This window comes from Chiloscyllium plagiosum, unplaced genomic scaffold, assembly GCF_037043375.1.
Source record: "Chiloscyllium plagiosum isolate Xiang-an unplaced genomic scaffold, Cpla_swu_hap1 HiC_scaffold_39, whole genome shotgun sequence".
Classification (NCBI taxonomy): domain Eukaryota; kingdom Metazoa; phylum Chordata; class Chondrichthyes; order Orectolobiformes; family Hemiscylliidae; genus Chiloscyllium; species Chiloscyllium plagiosum.
In genome coordinates, this window is record NW_028270177.1 from 35,092,652 (window position 1) to 35,115,543 (window position 22,892).

A 22,892-nucleotide genomic window follows, 5' to 3' on the forward strand; every position below is an offset into this window, starting at 1 on the left:
ATTCACCTAACCTACACATCCCTGAATACTACGGGCACTTTAGTACGCCAATTCACCTAACCTACACATCCCTGAACACTACGGGCACTTTAGTACGGCCAATACACCTAATCTACACATCACTGAACACTGTGGGCATTTTAGTACGCCAATTCATCGAACCTACACATCACTGAACACTGTGGGCACTTTAGTATGGACAATTTACCTAACCAACACATCACTGAACGCTATGAACACTTTAGTACGGCCAATTCACCGAACCTACACATCCCTGAACACTGTGGGCACTTTAGTATTGCCAATTCACCTAACCTACACATCACTGAACACTGTGGGCACTTTAGTACGGACAATTCACCTAACGTACACATCCCTGAACACTATGGGCACTTTAGTACGACCAATTCACCTAACCTACACATCCCTGAACACTATGGGCACTTTAGAATGTCCAATTCACCAAACCTACACATCCCTGAACACTATGGGCATTTTAGTACACCAAATCACCTAACCCACACATCCCTGAATACTATGGGCATTTTAGTACGGCAGTTCACCTAACCTACACATCCCTGAACACGATGGGCACTTTAGTATGGCCAATTCACCTAACCTACACATCCCTGAACACTACGTGCACTTTAGCACGCCAATTCACCTAATCTACACATCCCTGAACACTACGGGCACTTTCGTACGGCCAATTGACGTAACCTACACATCCCTGAACACTATGGGCACTTTAGTACAGCCAATTCCCCGAACCTTCACATCCCTGAACACTGTAGGCACTTTAGTACGCCAACTCACCGAACCTACACATCTTTGAACACTACCGGCACTTTAGTACGGCCAATTCACCTAACCGACACATCCCTGAACACTGTGGGCACTTTAGTATTGCCAATTCAGCTAACCTACACATCACTGAACATTACGGGCACTTTAGTACGACCAATTCACCTAACCTACACATCCCTGAACACTGTGGGCACTTTAGTATTGCCAATTCAGCTAACCTACACATCACTGAACACTACGGGCACTTCAGTACGGCCAATTCACCGAACCTTCACATCCCTGAACACTACGGGCACTTCAGTACGGCCAATTCACCGAACCTACACATCCTTGAACACTACGGGCACTTTAGTACGGCCAATTCACCTAACCTACACATCCCTGAACACTACGGGCATTTTAGTACGCCAATTCACCTAACCTACACATTGATGAACACAATGAGCATTTTAATACACCAATTTACCTAACCTACACATCCCTGAACACTACGGTCACTTTAGTACGGCCAATTCACTGAACCTACACATCCTTGAACATTATGGGCATTTTAGTACGACCAATTCACCTAACCTACACATCGCTGAACACTGTGGGCACTTTAGTACGCCAATTCACATAACCTACACATCCCTGAACACTTCGGGCACTTTAGTACGGCCAATTCAGCTAATCTACACATCACTGAACACTGTGGGCACTTTAGTACGCCAATTCACCAAACCTACACATCCTTGAACACTACGGGCACTTTAGTACGACCAATTCACCTAACCAACACATCACTGAACACTATGAGCACTTTAGTACGGTCAATTCACCTAACCTACACATCGCTGAACACTGTGGGCACTTTCGTAAGCCAATTCACCTAACCTTCACATCCCTGAACACTACGTGCACTTTAGTACGGTCAATTCACCGAATCTACACATCCCCGAACACTAAGGGCACTTTAGTACACCAATTCACCGAATCTACACATCCTTGAACACTATGGGCATTTCAGTACGCCATTTCACCTAACCTACACATCCCGGAACACTATGGGCATTTTAATATGCCAATTCACCTAACCTACACATCCCTGAACACTACAGGCACTTTAGTACGGCCAATTCACCGAATAAACACATCGTTGAACATTATGGGCACTTTAGTACGGTCAATTCACCTAACGTACACATCCCTGAAAACTATGGGCACTTTAGTATGCCAATTCACCAAATCTACACATCCCTGAACACTATGGGCACGTTAGTACGCCAATTCACCGAATCTACACATTCCTGAACACTACAGGCAATTTAGTATGGCCAATTCACTGAATCTACACATCCTTAAACACTACGGGCACTTTAGTACGACCAATTCACCTACCCTACACATCCCTGAACACTACGAGCACTTTAGTACGCCAATTCACCGAACCGACACATCCCTGAACACTGTGGGCACTTTAGTACAGCCAATTCACCTAACCTACACATCCCTGAACACTATGGGCATTTCAGTACGCCAATTCACCTAACCTATACATCCCTGAACACTATGGGCACTTTAGTACGGCCAATTCACCGAACATACCCATCGTTGAACATTATGGGCACTTTAGTACGGTCAATTCACCTAACCTACACATCCCTGAATACTATGGGCATTTTAGTACGCCAATTCACCTAACCTACACATCCCTGAACACTGTGGGCACTTTAGTACGCCAATTCACCTAACCTACACATCCCTGAACACTGTGGGCACTTTAGTACGCCAATTCACCTAACCTTCACATCCCTGAACACTACAGGCATTTTAGTATGCCAATTCACCTAACCTACACATCCCTGAATACTATTGGCACTTTAGTATGCCAGTTCAACTAACCTACACATCCCTGAACACTACGGGCAATTTAGTACGGCCAATTCAACTAACCTACACATCCCTGAACACTACGGGCACTTTAGTACGGCTAATTCACCTAACGTACACATCCCTGAACACTACGGACACTTTAGTACGGTCAATTTACCTAACCTACACATCCCTGAACACTAGGAACATTTTAATACGCCAATTCATTTAACCTACACATCCCTGAACACTATGGGCATTTTAGTACGCCAATTCACCTAACCTACACATTGTTGAACACTATGAGCATTTTAATACACCAATTTACCTAACCTACACATCCCTGAAGGAGAAAGTGAGGTCTGCAGATACTGGAGATCAGAGCTGAAAATGTGTTGCTGGAAAATCGCAGCAGGTCAGGCAGCATCCAGAGAATAGAAGAATCGACGGGATGCCTGAAACGTCGATTCTGCTGTTCTCTGGATGCTGCCTGACCTGCTGCGCTTTTCCAGCAACACATTTAAAGCTACACATCCCTGAACACTACGGTCACTTTAGTACAGCCAATTCACTGAACCTACACATTCTAAAGCATTATGGGCATTTATTTCGCCAATTCACCTAACCTACACATCCCTGAACACTACGGGCATTTTAGTACGCCAATTCACCTAACCTACACATCCCTGAACACTATGGGCACTTTAGTATGCCAGTTCACCTAACGTACATGTCCCTGAACACTACAGTCACTTTAGTGTAGGCCAATTCACTGAACCTACACAACTTTGAACACTATGGGAATTTTAGTACGCCAATTCACCTAACCTACACATCCCTGAATACTACGGGCACTTTAGTACGCCAATTCACCTAACCTACACATCCCTGAACACTACGGGCACTTTAGTACGGCCAATACACCTAATCTACACATCACTGAACACTGTGGGCATTTTAGTACGCCAATTCATCGAACCTACACATCACTGAACACTGTGGGCACTTTAGTATGGACAATTTACCTAACCAACACATCACTGAACGCTATGAACACTTTAGTACGGCCAATTCACCGAACCTACACATCCCTGAACACTGTGGGCACTTTAGTATTGCCAATTCACCTAACCTACACATCACTGAACACTGTGGGCACTTTAGTACGGACAATTCACCTAACGTACACATCCCTGAACACTATGGGCACTTTAGTACGACCAATTCACCTAACCTACACATCCCTGAACACTATGGGCACTTTAGAATGTCCAATTCACCAAACCTACACATCCCTGAACACTATGGGCATTTTAGTACACCAAATCACCTAACCCACACATCCCTGAATACTATGGGCATTTTAGTACGGCAGTTCACCTAACCTACACATCCCTGAACACGATGGGCACTTTAGTATGGCCAATTCACCTAACCTACACATCCCTGAACACTACGTGCACTTTAGCACGCCAATTCACCTAATCTACACATCCCTGAACACTACGGGCACTTTCGTACGGCCAATTGACGTAACCTACACATCCCTGAACACTATGGGCACTTTAGTACAGCCAATTCCCCGAACCTTCACATCCCTGAACACTGTAGGCACTTTAGTACGCCAACTCACCGAACCTACACATCTTTGAACACTACCGGCACTTTAGTACGGCCAATTCACCTAACCTACACATCCCTGAACACTATGGGCACTTTAGTACAGCCAATTCCCCGAACCTTCACATCCCTGAACACTGTAGGCACTTTAGTACGCCAACTCACCGAACCTACACATCTTTGAACACTACGTGCACTTTAGCACGCCAATTCACCTAATCTACACATCCCTGAACACTACGGGCACTTTCGTACGGCCAATTGACGTAACCTACACATCCCTGAACACTATGGGCACTTTAGTACAGCCAATTCCCCGAACCTTCACATCCCTGAACACTGTAGGCACTTTAGTACGCCAACTCACCGAACCTACACATCTTTGAACACTACCGGCACTTTAGTACGGCCAATTCACCTAACCGACACATCCCTGAAAACTGTGGGCACTTTAGTATTGCCAATTCAGCTAACCTACACATCACTGAACATTACGGGCACTTTAGTACGACCAATTCACCTAACCTACACATCCCTGAAAACTGTGGGCACTTTAGTATTGCCAATTCAGCTAACCTACACATCACTGAACACTACGGGCACTTCAGTACGGCCAATTCACCGAACCTTCACATCCCTGAACACTACGGGCACTTCAGTACGGCCAATTCACCGAACCTACACATCCTTGAACACTACGGGCACTTTAGTACGGCCAATTCACCTAACCTACACATCCCTGAACACTACGGGCATTTTAGTACGCCAATTCCCCTAACCTACACATTGTTGAACACTATGAGCATTTTAATACACCAATTTACCTAACCTACACATCCCTGAACACTACGGTCACTTTAGTACGGCCAATTCACTGAACCTACACATCCTTGAACATTATGGGCATTTTAGTACGACCAATTCACCTAACCTACACATCGCTGAACACTGTGGGCACTTTAGTACGCCAATTCACATAACCTACACATCCCTGAACACTTCGGGCACTTTAGTACGGCCAATTCAGCTAATCTACACATCACTGAACACTGTGGGCACTTTAGTACGCCAATTCACCGAAACTACACATCCTTGAACACTACGGGCACTTTAGTACGACCAATTCACCTAACCAACACATCACTGAACACTATGAGCACTTTAGTACGGTCAATTCACCTAACCTACACATCGCTGAACACTGTGGGCACTTTCGTAAGCCAATTCACCTAACCTTCACATCCCTGAACACTACGTGCACTTTAGTACGGTCAATTCACCGAATCTACACATCCCCGAACACTAAGGGCACTTTAGTACACCAATTCACCGAATCTACACATCCTTGAACACTATGGGCATTTCAGTACGCCATTTCATCTAACCTACACATCCCGGAACACTATGGGCATTTTAATATGCCAATTCACCTAACCTACACATCCCTGAACACTACAGGCACTTTAGTACGGCCAATTCACCGAATAAACACATCGTTGAACATTATGGGCACTTTAGTACGGTCAATTCACCTAACGTACACATCCCTGAAAACTATGGGCACTTTAGTATGCCAATTCACCAAATCTACACATCCCTGAACACTATGGGCACGTTAGTACGCCAATTCACCGATTCTACACATTCCTGAACACTACAGGCAATTTAGTATGGCTAATTCACTGAATCTACACATCCTTAAACACTACGGGCACTTTAGTACGACCAATTCACCTAACCTACACATCCCTGAACACTACGAGCACTTTAGTACGCCAATTCACCTAACCGACACATCCCTGAACACTGTGGGCACTTTAGTACAGCCAATTCACCTAACCTACACTTGTTTGAACACTATGGGCATTTCAGTACGCCAATTCACCTAACCTATACATCCCTGAACACTATGGGCACTTTAGTACGGCCAATTCACCGAACATACCCATCGTTGAACATTATGGGCACTTTAGTACGGTCAATTCACCTAACGTACACATCCCTGAACACTGTGGGCACTTTAGTACAGTCAATTCAGCTAGCGTACACATCCCTGAACACTACGGACACTTTAGTACGACCAATGCACCTAACCTACACATCTCTGAACACTATGGGCACTTTAGAATGTCCAATTCACCAAACCTACAAATCCCTGAACACTATGGGCATTTTAGTACACCAGATCACCTGACCTACACATCCCTGAATACTATGGGCATTTTAGTACGCCAATTCACCTAACCTACACATCCCTGAACACTGTGGGCACTTTAGTACGCCAATTCACCTAACCTACACATCCCTGAACACTGTGGGCACTTTAGTACGCCAATTCACCTAACCTTCACATCCCTGAACACTACGGGCACTTTAGTACGGTCAATTCACCTAGAGTACACATCCCCGAACACTATAGGCACTTTAGTAGGCCAATTCGCCGAAACTACACATCCCTGAACACTACGGGCACTTTAGTACACCAATTCACCGAATCTACACATCCCTGAACACTACAGGCAATTTAGTATGGCCACTTCACCGAACCTATATATCCTTGAACACTACGGGCACTTTAGTATGCCAATTCACCTAACCAACACATCTCTGAATACTCCGGGCAGTTTAGAATGGCCAATTCCCCTAACCTACACATCCCTGAACAGTATGGGCATTTTAGTACACCAAAACACCTAACCTACATATCCCTGAACACCGTTGACACATTAGTACGTCAGTTTACCTAACGTACACATCCCAAACACTATGCGCACTTTAGTATGGCTAATTCACCGAACATACACATCCCTGAACACTACGGGCACTTTAGTACGGCCAATTCACAGAACGTACACATCCTTGAGCACTACAGGCAATTTAGCGCGGCCAATTCACCTAACCTACACATCCCTGAACACTATGAACATTTTAATACGCCAATTCACCTAACCTACACATACCCGAACGCTACGGGCATTTTAGTACGCCAATTCACCTAACCTACACATTGTTGAACACTATGAGCATTTTAATACACCAATTTACCTAACCTACACATCCCTGAACACTACGGTCACTTTAGTACGGCCAATTCACTGAACCTACACATCCTTGAACATTATGGGCATTTTAGTACGACCAATTCACCTAACCTACACATCGCTGAACACTGTGGGCACTTTAGTACGCCAATTCACATAACCTACACATCCCTGAACACTACGGGCACTTTAGTACGGCCAATTCACTGAACCTACACATCCTTGAACATTATGGGCATTTTAATACGACCAATTCACCTAACCTACACATCCCTGAACACTGTGGGCACTTTAGTACGCCAATTCACATAACCTACACATCCCTGAACACTTCGGGCACTTTAGTACGGCCAATTCAGCTAATCTACACATCACTGAACACTGTGGGCACTTTAGTACGCCAATTCACATAACCTACACATCCCTGAACACTACGGGCACTTTAGTACGGCCAATTCAGCTAATCTACACATCACTGAACACTGTGGGCACTTTCGTACGCCAATTCACCAAACCTACACATCCTTGAACACTACGGGCACTTTAGTACGACCAATTCACCTAACCAACACATCACTGAACACTATGAGCACTTTAGTACGGTCAATTCACCTAACCTACACATCGCTGAACACTGTGGGCACTTTCGTAAGCCAATTCACCTAACCTTCACATCCCTGAACACTACGTGCACTTTAGTACGGTCAATTCACCGAATCTACACATCCCTGAACACTAAGGGCACTTTAGTACGCCAATTCACCGAATCTACACATCCCTGAACACTATGGGCATTTCAGTACGCCAATTCACCTAACCTACACATCCCGGAACACTATGGGCATTTTAATATGCCAATTCACCTAACCTACACATCCCTGAACACTACAGGCACTTTAGTACGGCCAATTCACTGAATAAACACATCGTTGAACATTATGGGCACGTTAGTACGGTCAATTTACCTAACGTACACATCCCTGAAAACTATGGGCACTTTAGTACGCCAATTCACCAAATCTACACATCCCTGAACACTATGGGCACGTTAGTACGCCAATTCACCGAATCTACACATTCCTGAACACTACAGGCAATTTAGTATGGCCAATTCACTGAATCTATACATCCTTAAACACTACGGGCACTTTAGTACGACCAATTCACCTAACCGACACATCCCTGAACACTATGGGCACTTTAGTACGGCCAATTCACCGAACCTACACATCGTTGAACATTATGGGCACTTTAGTACGGTCAATTTACCTAACGTACACATCCCTGAACACTATGGGCACTTTAGTATGCCAATTCACCAAATCTACACATCCCTGAACACTATGGGCACGTTAGTACGCCAATTCACCGAATCTACACATTCCTGAACACTACAGGCAATTTAGCATGGCCAATTCACTGAACCTACACATCCTTAAACACTACGGGCACTTTAGTACGACCAATTCACCTAACCTACACATCCCTGAACACTACGGGCATTTTAGTACACCAAATCACCTAACCTCCACATCCCTGAACACTATGGGCACTTTAGAATGGCCAATTCACCTAACCTTCACATCCCTGAACACTATTGGCACTTTAGTCCGCCAGTTCAACTAACCTACACATCCCTGAACACTACGAGGAATTTAGTACGGCCAATTCAACTAACCTACACATCCCTGAACACTGTGGGCACTTTAGTACGCCAATTCACCTAACCTTCACATCCCTGAACACTACAGGCATTTTAGTACGCCAATTCACCTAACCTACACATCCCTGAATACTATTGGCACTTTAGTATGCCAGTTCAACTAACCTACACATCCCTGAACACTACGGGCAATTTAGTACGGCCAATTCAACTAACCTACACATCCCTGAACACTACGGGCACTTTAGTACGGCTAATTCACCTAACGTACACATCCCTGAACACTACGGACACTTTAGTACGGTCAATTTACCTAACCTACACATCCCTGAACACTAGGAACATTTTAATACGCCAATTCATTTAACCTACACATCCCTGAACACTATGGGCATTTTAGTACGCCAATTCACCTAACCTACACATTGTTGAACACTATGAGCATTTTAATACACCAATTTACCTAACCTACACATCCCTGAAGGAGAAAGTGAGGTCTGCAGATACTGGAGATCAGAGCTGAAAATGTGTTGCTGGAAAATCGCAGCAGGTCAGGCAGCATCCAGAGAATAGAAGAATCGACGGGATGCCCGAAACGTCGATTCTGCTGTTCTCTGGATGCTGCCTGACCTGCTGCGCTTTTCCAGCAACACATTTAAAGCGACACATCCCTGAACACTACGGTCACTTTAGTACAGCCAATTCACCGAACCTACACATCCTAAAGCATTATGGGCATTTATTTCGCCAATTCACCTAACCTACACATCCCTGAACACTACGGGCATTTTAGTACGCCAATTCACCTAACCTACACATCCCTGAACACTATGGGCACTTTAGTACGGACAATTCAGCTAACCTACACATCCCTGAACACTGTAGGCACTTTAGTACAGCCAATTCACCTAACCTACACATCCCTGAACACTATGGGCATTTCAGTACGTCAATTCACCTAACCTACACATCCCGGAACACTATGAGCATTTTAATATGCCAATTCACCTAACCTACACATCCCTGCACACTGTGGGCACTTTAGTACGGCCAATTCACCTAACCAACACATCACTGAACACTACGGGCACTTTAGAAAGGCCAATTCACCTAACCTACACATCCCTGAACACTGTGGGCACTTTAGTACAGTCAATTCAGCTAGCGTACACATCCCTGAACACTACGGACACTTTAGTACGACCAATTCACCTAACCTACACATCCCTGAACACTATGGGCACTTTAGAATGTCCAAATCACCTAACCCACACATCCCTGAATACTATGGGCATTTTAGTACGGGAGTTCACCTAACCTACACATCCCTGAACACTATGGGCACTTTAGTATGGCCAATTCACCTAACCTACACATCCCTGAACACTACGTGCACTTTAGCACGCCAATTCACCTAATCTACACATCCCTGAACACTACGGGCACTTTCGTACGGCCAATTGACGTAACCTACACATCCCTGAACACTACGGGCACTTTAGTACAGCCAATTCACCGAACCTTCACATCCCTGAACACTACGGGCACTTCAGTACGGCCAATTCACCGAACCTACACATCCTTGAACACTACGGGCACTTTAGTACGGCCAATTCACCTAACCTACACATCCCTGAACACTACGAGCACTTTAGTACGGCCATTCACCTAACCTACACATCCCTGAACACTGTAGGCACTTTAGTACAGCCAATTCACCTAACCTACACATCCCTGAACACTATGGGCATTTCAGTACGCCAATTCACCTAACCTACACATCCCTGAACACTACGGGCATTTTAGTACGCGCATTCACCTAACCTACACATCCCTGAACACTATGAGCACTTTAGTACGCCAGTTCACCTAACCTACATGTCTCTGAACACTCCAGTCACTTTAGTATGGCCAATACACCTAATCTACACATCACTGAACACTGTGGGCATTTTAGTACGCCAATTCACCGAACCTACACATCCTTGAACACTATGGGCACATTAGTACGACCAATTTACCTAACCAACACATCCCTGAACGCTATGAACACTTTAGTACGGCCAATTCACCTAACCTACACATCCCCGAACACTGTAGGCACTTTAGTACGCCAACTCACCGAACCTACACATCTTTGAACACTACCGGCACTTTAGTACGGCCAATTCACCTAACCTACACATCCCTGAACACTGTGGGCACTTTAGGATGGCCAATTCAGCTAACCTACACATCTTTGAACACTACCGGCACTTTAGTACGCCAATTCAACTAACCTACACATCCCTGAACACTGTGGGCACTTTAGTACACCAGTTCACCTAACCCACACATCCCTGAACACTATGCGCACTTTAGTACGGCCAATTCACCGAACATACACATCCTTGAGCACTACAGGCACTTTAGTACGCCAATTCACCTAACCTACACATCCCGGAACACTATGAACATTTTAATACGCCCATTCAACTAACCTACACATCCCTGAACACGACGGGCATTTTAGTACGCCAATTCATCTAACCTACACATTGTTGAACACAATGAGCATTTTAATACACCAATTTACCTAACCTAAACATCCCTGAACACTACGGTCACTTTAGTACGGCCAATTCACTGAAACTACACATCCTTGAACATTATGGGCATTTTAGTACGACCAATTCACCTAACCTACACATCCCTGAACTCTACGGGCACTTTAGTATGGCCAATTCAGCTAACCTACACATTACTGAACACTGTGGGCACATTAGTACGCCAACTCACCGAACCTACACATCCTTGAACACTACGGGCACTTTAGTACGACCAATTCACCTAACCTACACATCGCTGAACACTGTGGACACTTTAGTAAGCCAATTCACCTAACCTTCACATCCCTGAACACTACGTGCACTTCAGTACGGTCAATTCACCTAGCGTACACATCGTTGAACACTATGGGCACGTTAGTACGCCAATTCACCGAATCTACACATTCCTGAACACTACAGGCAATTTAGTTTGGCCAATTCACCGAACCTACACATCGTTAAACGCTACGGGCACTTTAGTACGACCAATTCACCTAAACTACACATCCCTGAACACTATGGGCACTTTAGAATGGCCAATTCACCTAACATACACATCCCTGAACACTATGGGCATTTTAGTACACCAAAACGCTTCACCTACACGTCCCTGAACACTATGGGCACTTTAGTACGACCAATTCCCCTAACCTACACATCCCTGAACACTACAGGCACTTTAATACGCCAATTCACCTAACCTACACATCGCTGAACACTGTGGGCACTTTAAAAAGCCAATTCACCGAACCTTCACATCCCTGAACACTACGGGCACTTTAGTACGGTCAATTCACCTAGCGTACACATCCCTGAACACTATGGGCATTTTAGTACACCAAATCACCTCACCTACACATCCCCGAACACTGTGGGCACTTTAGTATGGCCAATTCACCTAACCTACACATCCCTGAACACTATGGGCACTTTAGTACGGCCAATTCACCTAATGTACACATCCCTGAACACTACGGACACTTTAGAACGGTCAATTCACCTAACGTACACATCCCTGAACACTATGGGCACTTTATTACGCCAATTCACCGAATTTACACATCCCTGAACACTATGGGCACTTTAGTACAGCCAATTCACCGAACCTACACATCGTTGAACATTACGGGCATTTTAGTACACCAAATCACCTCACCTACACATCCCTGAACACTACGGGCACTTTAGTACAGCCAATTCAGCTAACATACACATCCTTGAATACTGTGGGCACTTTAGTACGCCAATTCACCTAACCTACACATGCTTGAACACTACGGGCACTTTAGTACGACCAATTCACCTAACCTACACATCCCTGAACACTGTGGGCACTTTAGTATGCCAATTCACCTAACCTACACATCCCTGAACACGATGGGCACTTTAGTATGGCCAATTTACCTAACCTACACATCCCTGAACACTACGTGCACTTTAGTACGGTCAATTTACCTAACGTACACATCCCTGAACACTATGGGCACGTTAGTATGCCAATTCACCGAATTTACCCATCGCTGAACACTCCAGGCAATTTAGTACGGCCAATTCACCTAACCTACACATCCTTGAACACTATGGGCACTTTAGTACGCCAATTCACCAAACCTACTCATCCCTGAACACTATGGGCATTTTAGTACGCCAATTCACCTAACCTACACATCCCTGAACACTACGGGCACTTTAGTACACCAATTCACCTAACCTACACATCCCTGAACACTATGGGCATTTTAGTACATCAATTCACCTAACCTACACATCCCTAAATACTGTGGGCACTTTAGTACAGCCAATTCACCGAACCTACACATCCTTGAATACGATGGGCATTTCAGTACGCCAATTTACCGAACCTCCACATCCTTGAAAACTACGGGCACTTTAGTACGGCCAATTCAGCTAACCTACACATCCCTGAACATTATGGGCACTTTAGTACGGCCAATTCAGCTAACCTACACATCCTTGAATATTGTGGGCACTTTAGTACGCCAATTCACCTAACCTACACATCCTTGAACACTACGGGCACTTTAGTACGACCAATTCACCTGACCTACACATCACTGAACACTATGAGCACTTTAGTACGGCCAATTCACCTAACCTACACATCCCTGAACACTACAGGCACATTAGTACGGCCAATTCACCTAACGTACACATCCCTGAACACTACAGGCACATTAGTACGGCCAATTCACCTAACCTACACATCCCTGAACACTATGGGCACTTTAGTACGCCAATTCACCTAACCTACACATCCTTGAACACTACGGGCACTTTAGTACGACCAATTCACCTGACCTACACATCACTGAACACTATGAGCACTTTAGTATGGCCAATTCACCTAACCTACACATCCCTGAACACTACAGGCACATTAGTACGGCCAATTCACCTAACGTACACATCCCTGAACACTACAGGCACATTAGTACGGCCAATTCACCTAACCTACACATCCCTGAACACTACAGGCACATTAGTACGGCCAATTCACCTAACGTACACATCCCTGAACACTACAGGCACATTAGTACGGCCAATTCACCTAACCTTCACATCCCTGAACACTACAGGCACTGTAGTACAGCCAATTCGCCGAGTCTATACATCCCTGAACACTACGGACACATTAGTACGGCCAATTCACCTAAGCTACACATCCTGGAACACTATGGGCATTTTAATACGCCAATTCACCTAACCGACACATCCCTGAACACTGCAGGCACTTTAGTAAAGCCAATTCACCGAACCTACACATCGTTGAACATTACGGGCATTTTCGTACACCAAATCACCTAACCTACACATCCCTGAACACTACGGGCACTTTAGTACAGCCATTCAGCTAACCTACACATCCTTGAATACTGTGGGCACTTTGGTACACCAATTCACCTAACCTACACATCACTGAACATTATGAGCACTTTAGTACAGCCAATTCACCTAAACTACACATCCCTGAACACTGTGGGCACTTTAGTATGCCAATTCACCTAACCTACACATCCCTGAACACTACAGGCACTTTAGTACAGCCAATTCACCTAGCGTACACATCCCTGAACACTACGGGCACTTTAGTATGGTCAATTTACCTAACGTACACATCCCTGAACACTATGGGCACGTTAGTACACCAATTCACCGAATTTACCCATCGCTGAACACTACAGGCAATTTAGTACGGCCAATTCACCTAACCTACACATCCCTGAACACTATGGGCACTTTAGTACGCCAATTCACCAAACCTACTCATCCCTGAACACTATGGGCATTTTAGTAAACCAATTCACATAACCTACACATCCCTAAACACTACGGGCACTTTAGTACACCAATTCACCTTACCTACACATCCCTGAACACTATGGGCATTTTAGAAAACCAAGTCACATAACCTACACATCCCTAAACACTACGGGCACTTTAGTACAGCCAATTCACCTTACCTACACATCCCTGAACACTATGGGCATTTTAGTAAACCAATTCACATAACCTACACATCCCTAAACACTACGGGCACTTTAGTACAGCCAATTCACCGAACCTACACATCCCTGAACACGATGGTCACTTTAGTATGGCCAATTCACCTAACCTGCACATCCCTGAACACTACGGGCACTTTAGTATGGTCAATTTACCTAACGTACACATCCCTGAACACTATGGGCACGTTAGTACGCCAATTCACCGAATTTACCCATCGCTGAACACTACAGGCACTTTAGTACGACCAATTCACCTAACCTACACATCACTGAACACTATGAGCACTTTAGTACGGCCAATTCACCTAACCCACACATACCTGAACACTACAGGCACATTAGTATGGCCAATTCACCTAACGTACACATCCCTGAACACTACGGGCACTTTAGTATGGCCAATTCACCTAACCTTCACATCCCTGAACACTACAGGCACTTTAGTACAGCCAATTCACCTAGCGTACACATTCCTGAACACTATGGGCACTTTAGTACGCCAATTCGCCGAATCTGTACATCACTGAACACTACGGGCACTTTAGTACGGCCAATTCACCTAACGGACAAATCCCCGAACACTACGGACACTTTAGTACGGTCAATTGACCTAACATACACATCCCCGAACACTATGGGCACTTTATTACGCCAATTCACCGAATTTACACAGCCCTGAACACTACAGGCAATTTAGTACGGCCAATTCACCTAACCTACACATCCCTGAACACTATGAGCACTTTAGTACGCCAATTCACCAAACCTACTCATCCCTGAACACTATGGGCACTTTAGTACGACCAATTCACCGAATGTACACATCCCTGAACACTACAGGCAATTTAGTACACCAATTCACCTAACCTACACATCCCTGACCACTATGGGCACTTTAGTACGCCAATTCACCAAACCTACACATCCCTGAACACTATGGGCATTTTAGTATGCCAATTCACCTAACCTACACATCCCAGAACACTACGGGCACTTTAGTACACCAATTCACCTAACCTACACATCCCTGAACACTGTGGGCACTTTAGTACGGTCAATTCACCTAGCGTACGCATCCCCAAACGCTATGGGCACTTATTACGCCAATTCGCCGAATCTACACATCCCTGAACAGTATGGGCAATTTAGTACACCAATTCACCGAATCTACATATCCCTGAACACTACAGGCAATTTAGTATGGCCAATTCACCGAACCTACAAATCCTTGAACACTACGGGCACTATAGTATGCCAATTCACCTAACCAACACATCTCTGAATATGCTGGGCACTTTAGAATGGCCAATTCCCCTAATCTACACATCCCTGAACACTATGGGCATTTTAGTACACCAAATCACCTCACCTACACATCCCTGAACACCGTTGACACTTTAGTACGCCAGTTCACCTAACCCACACATCCCGGAACACTGTTGACACTTTAGTACACCAATTCACCTAATCTACACATCCCTGAACACTACGGGCACTTTAGTATGCCAATTCACCTAACCTACACATCCCTGAACACGATGGGCACTTTAGTATGGCCAATTCACCTAACCTACACATCCCTGAACACTACGGGCACTTTAGTACACCAATTCACCTAACCTACACATCCCTGAACACTATGGGCACGTTAGTACGCCAATTCACCGAATTTACACATCGCTGAACACTACAGGCAATTTAGTACGGCCAATTCACCTAACCTACATATCCCTGAACACTACAGGCACTTTAGTACACCAATTCACCGAACCTACACATCCCTGAACACTATGGGCATTTTAGTACACCAATTCACCTAACCTACTCATCCCTGAACACTATGGGCATTTTAGTACGCCAATTCACCTAACCTACACATCCCTGAACACTACGGGCACTTTAGTACACCAATTCACCTAACCTACACATCCCTGAACACTATGGGCATTTTAGTACATCAATTCACCTAACCTACACATCCCTAAACACTGTGGGCACTTTAGTACAGCCAATTCACCGAACCTACACATCCTTGAATACGATGGGCATTTCAGTACGCCAATTTACCGAACCTCCACATCCTTGAAAACTACGGGCACTTTAGTACGTCCAATTCACCTAACCTACACATCCCTGAACATTACGGGCACTTTAGTACGGCCAATTCAGCTAACCTACACATCCTTGAATATTGTCGGCACTTTAGTACGCCAATTCACCTAACCTACACATCACTGAACACTACGGGCACTTTAGTACGACCAATTAACCTGACCTACACATCACTGAACACTATGAGCACTTTAGTACGGCCAATTCACCTAACCCACACATCCCTGAACACTACAGGCACATTAGTACGGCCAATTCACCTAACGTACACATCCCTGAACACTACGGGCACTTTAGTATGGCCAATTCACCTAACCTTCACATCCCTGAACACTACAGGCACTTTAGTACAGCCAATTCACCGAGCGAACACATCCCTGAACACTATGGGCACTTTAGTACGCCAATTCGCCGAGTCTATACATCCCTGAACACTACGGACACATTAGTACGCCAATTCACCTAACCGACACATCCCTGAACACTGCAGGCACTTTAGTACAGCCAATTCACCGAACCTACACATCGTTGAACATTACGGGCATTTTCGTACACCAAATCACCTAACCTACACATCCCTGAACACTACGGGCACTTTAGTACAGCCAATTCAGCTAACCTACACATCCTTGAATACTGTGGGCACTTTGGTACACCAATTCACCTAACCTACACATCACTGAACATTATGAGCACTTTAGTACAGCCAATTCACCTAAACTACACATCCCTGAACACTGTGGGCACTTTAGTATGCCAATTCACCTAACCTACACATCCCTGAACACTACAGGCACTTTAGTACAGCCAATTCACCTAGCGTACACATCCCTGAACACTACGGGCACTTTAGTATGGTCAATTTACCTAACGTACACATCCCTGAACACTATGGGCACGTTAGTACGCCAATTCACCGAATTTACCCATCGCTGAACACTACAGGCAATTTAGTGCGGCCAATTCACCTAACCTACACATCCCTGAACACTATGGGCACTTTAGTACGCCAATTCACCAAACCTACTCATCCCTGAACACTATGGGCATTTTAGTAAACCAATTCACATAACCTACACATCCCTAAACACTACGGGCACTTTAGTACACCAATTCACCTTACCTACACATCCCTGAACACTATGGGCATTTTAGAAAACCAAGTCACATAACCTACACATCCCTAAACACTACGGGCACTTTAGTACAGCCAATTCACCGAACCTACACATCCCTGAACACGATGGGCACTTTAGTATGGCCAATTCACCTAACCTACACATCCCTGAACACTACGGGCACTTTAGTATGGTCAATTTACCTAACGTACACATCCCTGAACACTATGGGCACGTTAGTACGCCAATTCACCGAATTTACCCATCGCTGAACACTACAGGCACTTTAGTACGACCAATTCACCTAACCTACACATCACTGAACACTATGAGCACTTTAGTACGGCCAATTCACCTAACCCACACATACCTGAACACTACAGGCACATTAGTATGGCCAATTCACCTAACGTACACATCCCTGAACACTACGGGCACTTTAGTATGGCCAATTCACCTAACCTTCACATCCCTGAACACTACAGGCACTTTAGTACAGCCAATTCACCTAGCGTACACATTCCTGAACACTATGGGCACTTTAGTACGCCAATTCGCCGAATCTGTACATCACTGAACACTGTGGGCACTTTAGTACGGCCAATTCACCTAACGGACACATCCCCGAACACTACGGACACTTTAGTACGGTCAATTGACCTAACATACACATCCCCGAACACTATGGGCACTTTATTACGCAAATTCACCGAATTTACACAGCCCTGAACACTAAAGGCAATTTAGTACGGCCAATTCACCTAACCTACACATCCCTGAACACTATGAGCACTTTAGTACGCCAATTCACCAAACCTACTCATCCCTGAACACTATGGGCACTTTAGTACGACCAATTCACCGAATGTACACATCCCTGAACACTACAGGCAATTTAGTACACCAATTCACCTAACCTACACATCCCTGACCACTATGGGCACTTTAGTACGCCAATTCACCAAACCTACACATCCCTGAACACTATGGGCATTTTAGTATGCCAATTCACCTAACCTACACATCCCAGAACACTACGGGCACTTTAGTACACCAATTCACCTAACCTACACATCCCTGAACACTGTGGGCACTTTAGTACGGTCAATTCACCTAGCGTACGCATCCCCAAACACTATGGGCACTTATTACGCCAATTCGCCGAATCTACACATCCCTGAACAGTATGGGCACTTTAGTACACCAATTCACCGAATCTACATATCCCTGAACACTACAGGCAATTTAGTATGGCCAATTCACCGAACCTACAAATCCTTGAACACTACGGGCACTATAGTATGCCAATTCACCTAACCAACACATCTCTGAATATGCTGGGCACTTTAGAATGGCCAATTCCCCTAACCTACACATCCCTGAACACTATGGGCATTTTAGTACACCAAATCACCTCACCTACACATCCCTGAACACCGTTGACACTTTAGTACGCCAGTTCACCTAACCCACACATCCCGGGACACTGTTGACACTTTAGTACACCAGTTCACCTAATCTACACATCCCTGAACACTACGGGCACTTTAGTATGCCAATTCACCTAACCTACACATCCCTGAACACGATGGGCACTTTAGTATGGCCAATTCACCTAACCTACACATCCCTGAACACTACGGGCACTTTAGTACACCAATTCACCTAACCTACACATCCCTGAACACTATGGGCACGTTAGTACGCCAATTCACCGAATTTACACATCGCTGAACACTACAGGCACTTTAGTACGGCCAATTCACCTAACCTACACATCCCTGAACACTACAGGCACTTTAGTACACCAATTCACCGAACCTACACATCCCTGAACACTATGGGCATTTTAGTACACCAATACACCTAACCTACACATCCCTGAACACCACGGGCACTTTAGTACAGCCAATTCACCTAACCTACACATCCCTGAACATTACGGGCACTTGAGTACGACCAATTCACCTAACCTACACATCACTGAACACTATGAGCACTATAGCACGGCCAATTCACCTAACCCACACTTCCCGGAACACTACAGGCACATTAGTACGGCCAATTCACCTAACCTACACTTCCCGGAACACTACAGGCACATTAGTACGGCCAATTCACCTAACCTACACATCCCTGAACACTACGGGCACTTTAGTACAGCCAATTCAACTAGCGTACACATCCCCGTACACTGTAAGCACTTTAGTACGGCAATTCACCTAACCTTCACATCCCTGAACACTATGAGCACTTTAGTACGCCAATTCACCAAACCTACTCATCCCTGAACACTATGGGCAATTTAGTACACCAATTCACCGAATCTACACATCCCTGAACACTACAGGCAATTTAGTATGGCCAATTCACCGAACCTACAAATCCTTGAACACTACGGGCACTTTAGTATGCCAATTCACCTAACCAACACATCTCTGAATATGCTGGGCACTTTAGAATGCCCAATTCCCGTAACCTACACATCCCTGAACACTATGGGCATTTTAGTACACCAAAACACCTAACCTACACATCCCTGAACACCGTTGACACTTTAGTACGCCAGTTCACCTAACCCACACATCCCTGAACACCGTTGACACTTTAGTACACCAGTTCACCTAATCTACACATCCCTGAACACTACGGGCACTTAAGTATGCCAATTCACCTAACCTACACATCCCTGAACACGATGGGCACTTTAGTATGGCCAATTCACCTAATCTACACATCCCTGAACACTACGGGCACTTTAGTACACCAATTCACCTAACCTACACATCCCTGAACACTATGGGCACGTTAGTACGCCAATTCACCGAATTTACACATCGCTGAACACAACAGGCAATTTAGTACGGCCAATTCACCTAACCTACACATCCCTGAACACTATGGGCATTTTAGTACGCCAATTCACCAAACCTACTCATCCCTGAACACTATGGGCATTTTAGTACGCCAATTCACCTAACCTACACATCCCTGAACACTACGGGCACTTTAGTACGCCAATTCACCAAACCTACTCATCCCTGAACACTATGGGCATTTTCGTACCCCAATTCACCTAACCTACACATCCCTGAACACCACGGGCACTTTAGTACACCAAATCACCTAACCTACACATCCCTGAACACTATGGGCATTTTAGTACACCAATTCACCTAACCTACACATCCCTAAACACTACGGGCATTTTAGTACAGCCAATTCACCGAACCTACACATCCTTGAACACTATGGGCATTTCAGTACGCCAATGTACCGAACCTCCACATCCTTGAACACTCCGGGCACTTTAGTACGTCCAATTCACCGAACCAACACATCCCTGAACATTACGGGCACTTTAGTATGGCCAATTCAGCTAACCTACACATCCTTGAATATTGTGGGCACTTTAGTACGCCAATTCACCTAACCTACACATCCTTGAACACTACGGGCATTTTAGTACGACCAATTCACCAAACCGACACATCACTGAACACTATGAGCACTTTAGTACGGCCAATTCACCTAACCCACACATACCTGAACACTACAGGCACATTAGTACGGCCAATTCACCTAACCTTCACATCCCTGAACACTACAGGCACTTTAGTACAGCCAATTCACCTAGCGTACACATCCCTGAACACTACGGGCACTTTAGTACACCAATTCACCTAACCCACACATACCTGAACACTACAGGCACATTAGTACGGCCAATTCACCTAACCTTCACATCCCTGAACACTACAGGCACTTTAGTACAGCCAATTCACCTAGCGTACACATCCCTGAACACTACGGGCACTTTAGTACACCAATTCACCTAACCTACACATCCCTGAACACTATGGGCACGTTAGTACGCCAATTCACCGAATTTACACATCGCTGAACACTACAGGCAATTTAGTACGGCCAATTCACCTAACCTACACATCCCTGACCACTATGGGCACTTTAGTACGCCAATTCACCAAACCTACTCATCCTTGAACACTATGGGCATTTTAGTACGCCAATTCACCTAACCTACACATCCCTGAACACTACGGGCACTTTAGTACGCCAATTCACCAAACCTACACATCCCTGAACACTATGGGCATTTTAGTACGCCAATTCACCTAACCTACACATCCCTGAACACTACGGGCACTTTAGTACACCAATTCACCTAACCTACACATCCCTGAACACTACGGGCACTTTAGTACACCAATTCACCTAACCTACACATCCCTAAACACTATGGGCATTTTAGTACGCCAATTCACCTAACCTACACATCCCTGAACACTACGGGCACTTTAGTACACCAATTCACCTAACCTACACATCCCTGAACACTACGGGCACTTTAGTACACCAATTCACCTAACCTACACATCCCTAAACACTACGGGCATTTTAGTACAGCCAATTCACCGAACCTACACATCCCTGAACACTACGGGCACTTTAGTACACCAATTCACCTAACCTACACATCCCTAAACACTACGGGCATTTTAGTACAGCCAATTCACCTAACCTACACATCCCTGAACACT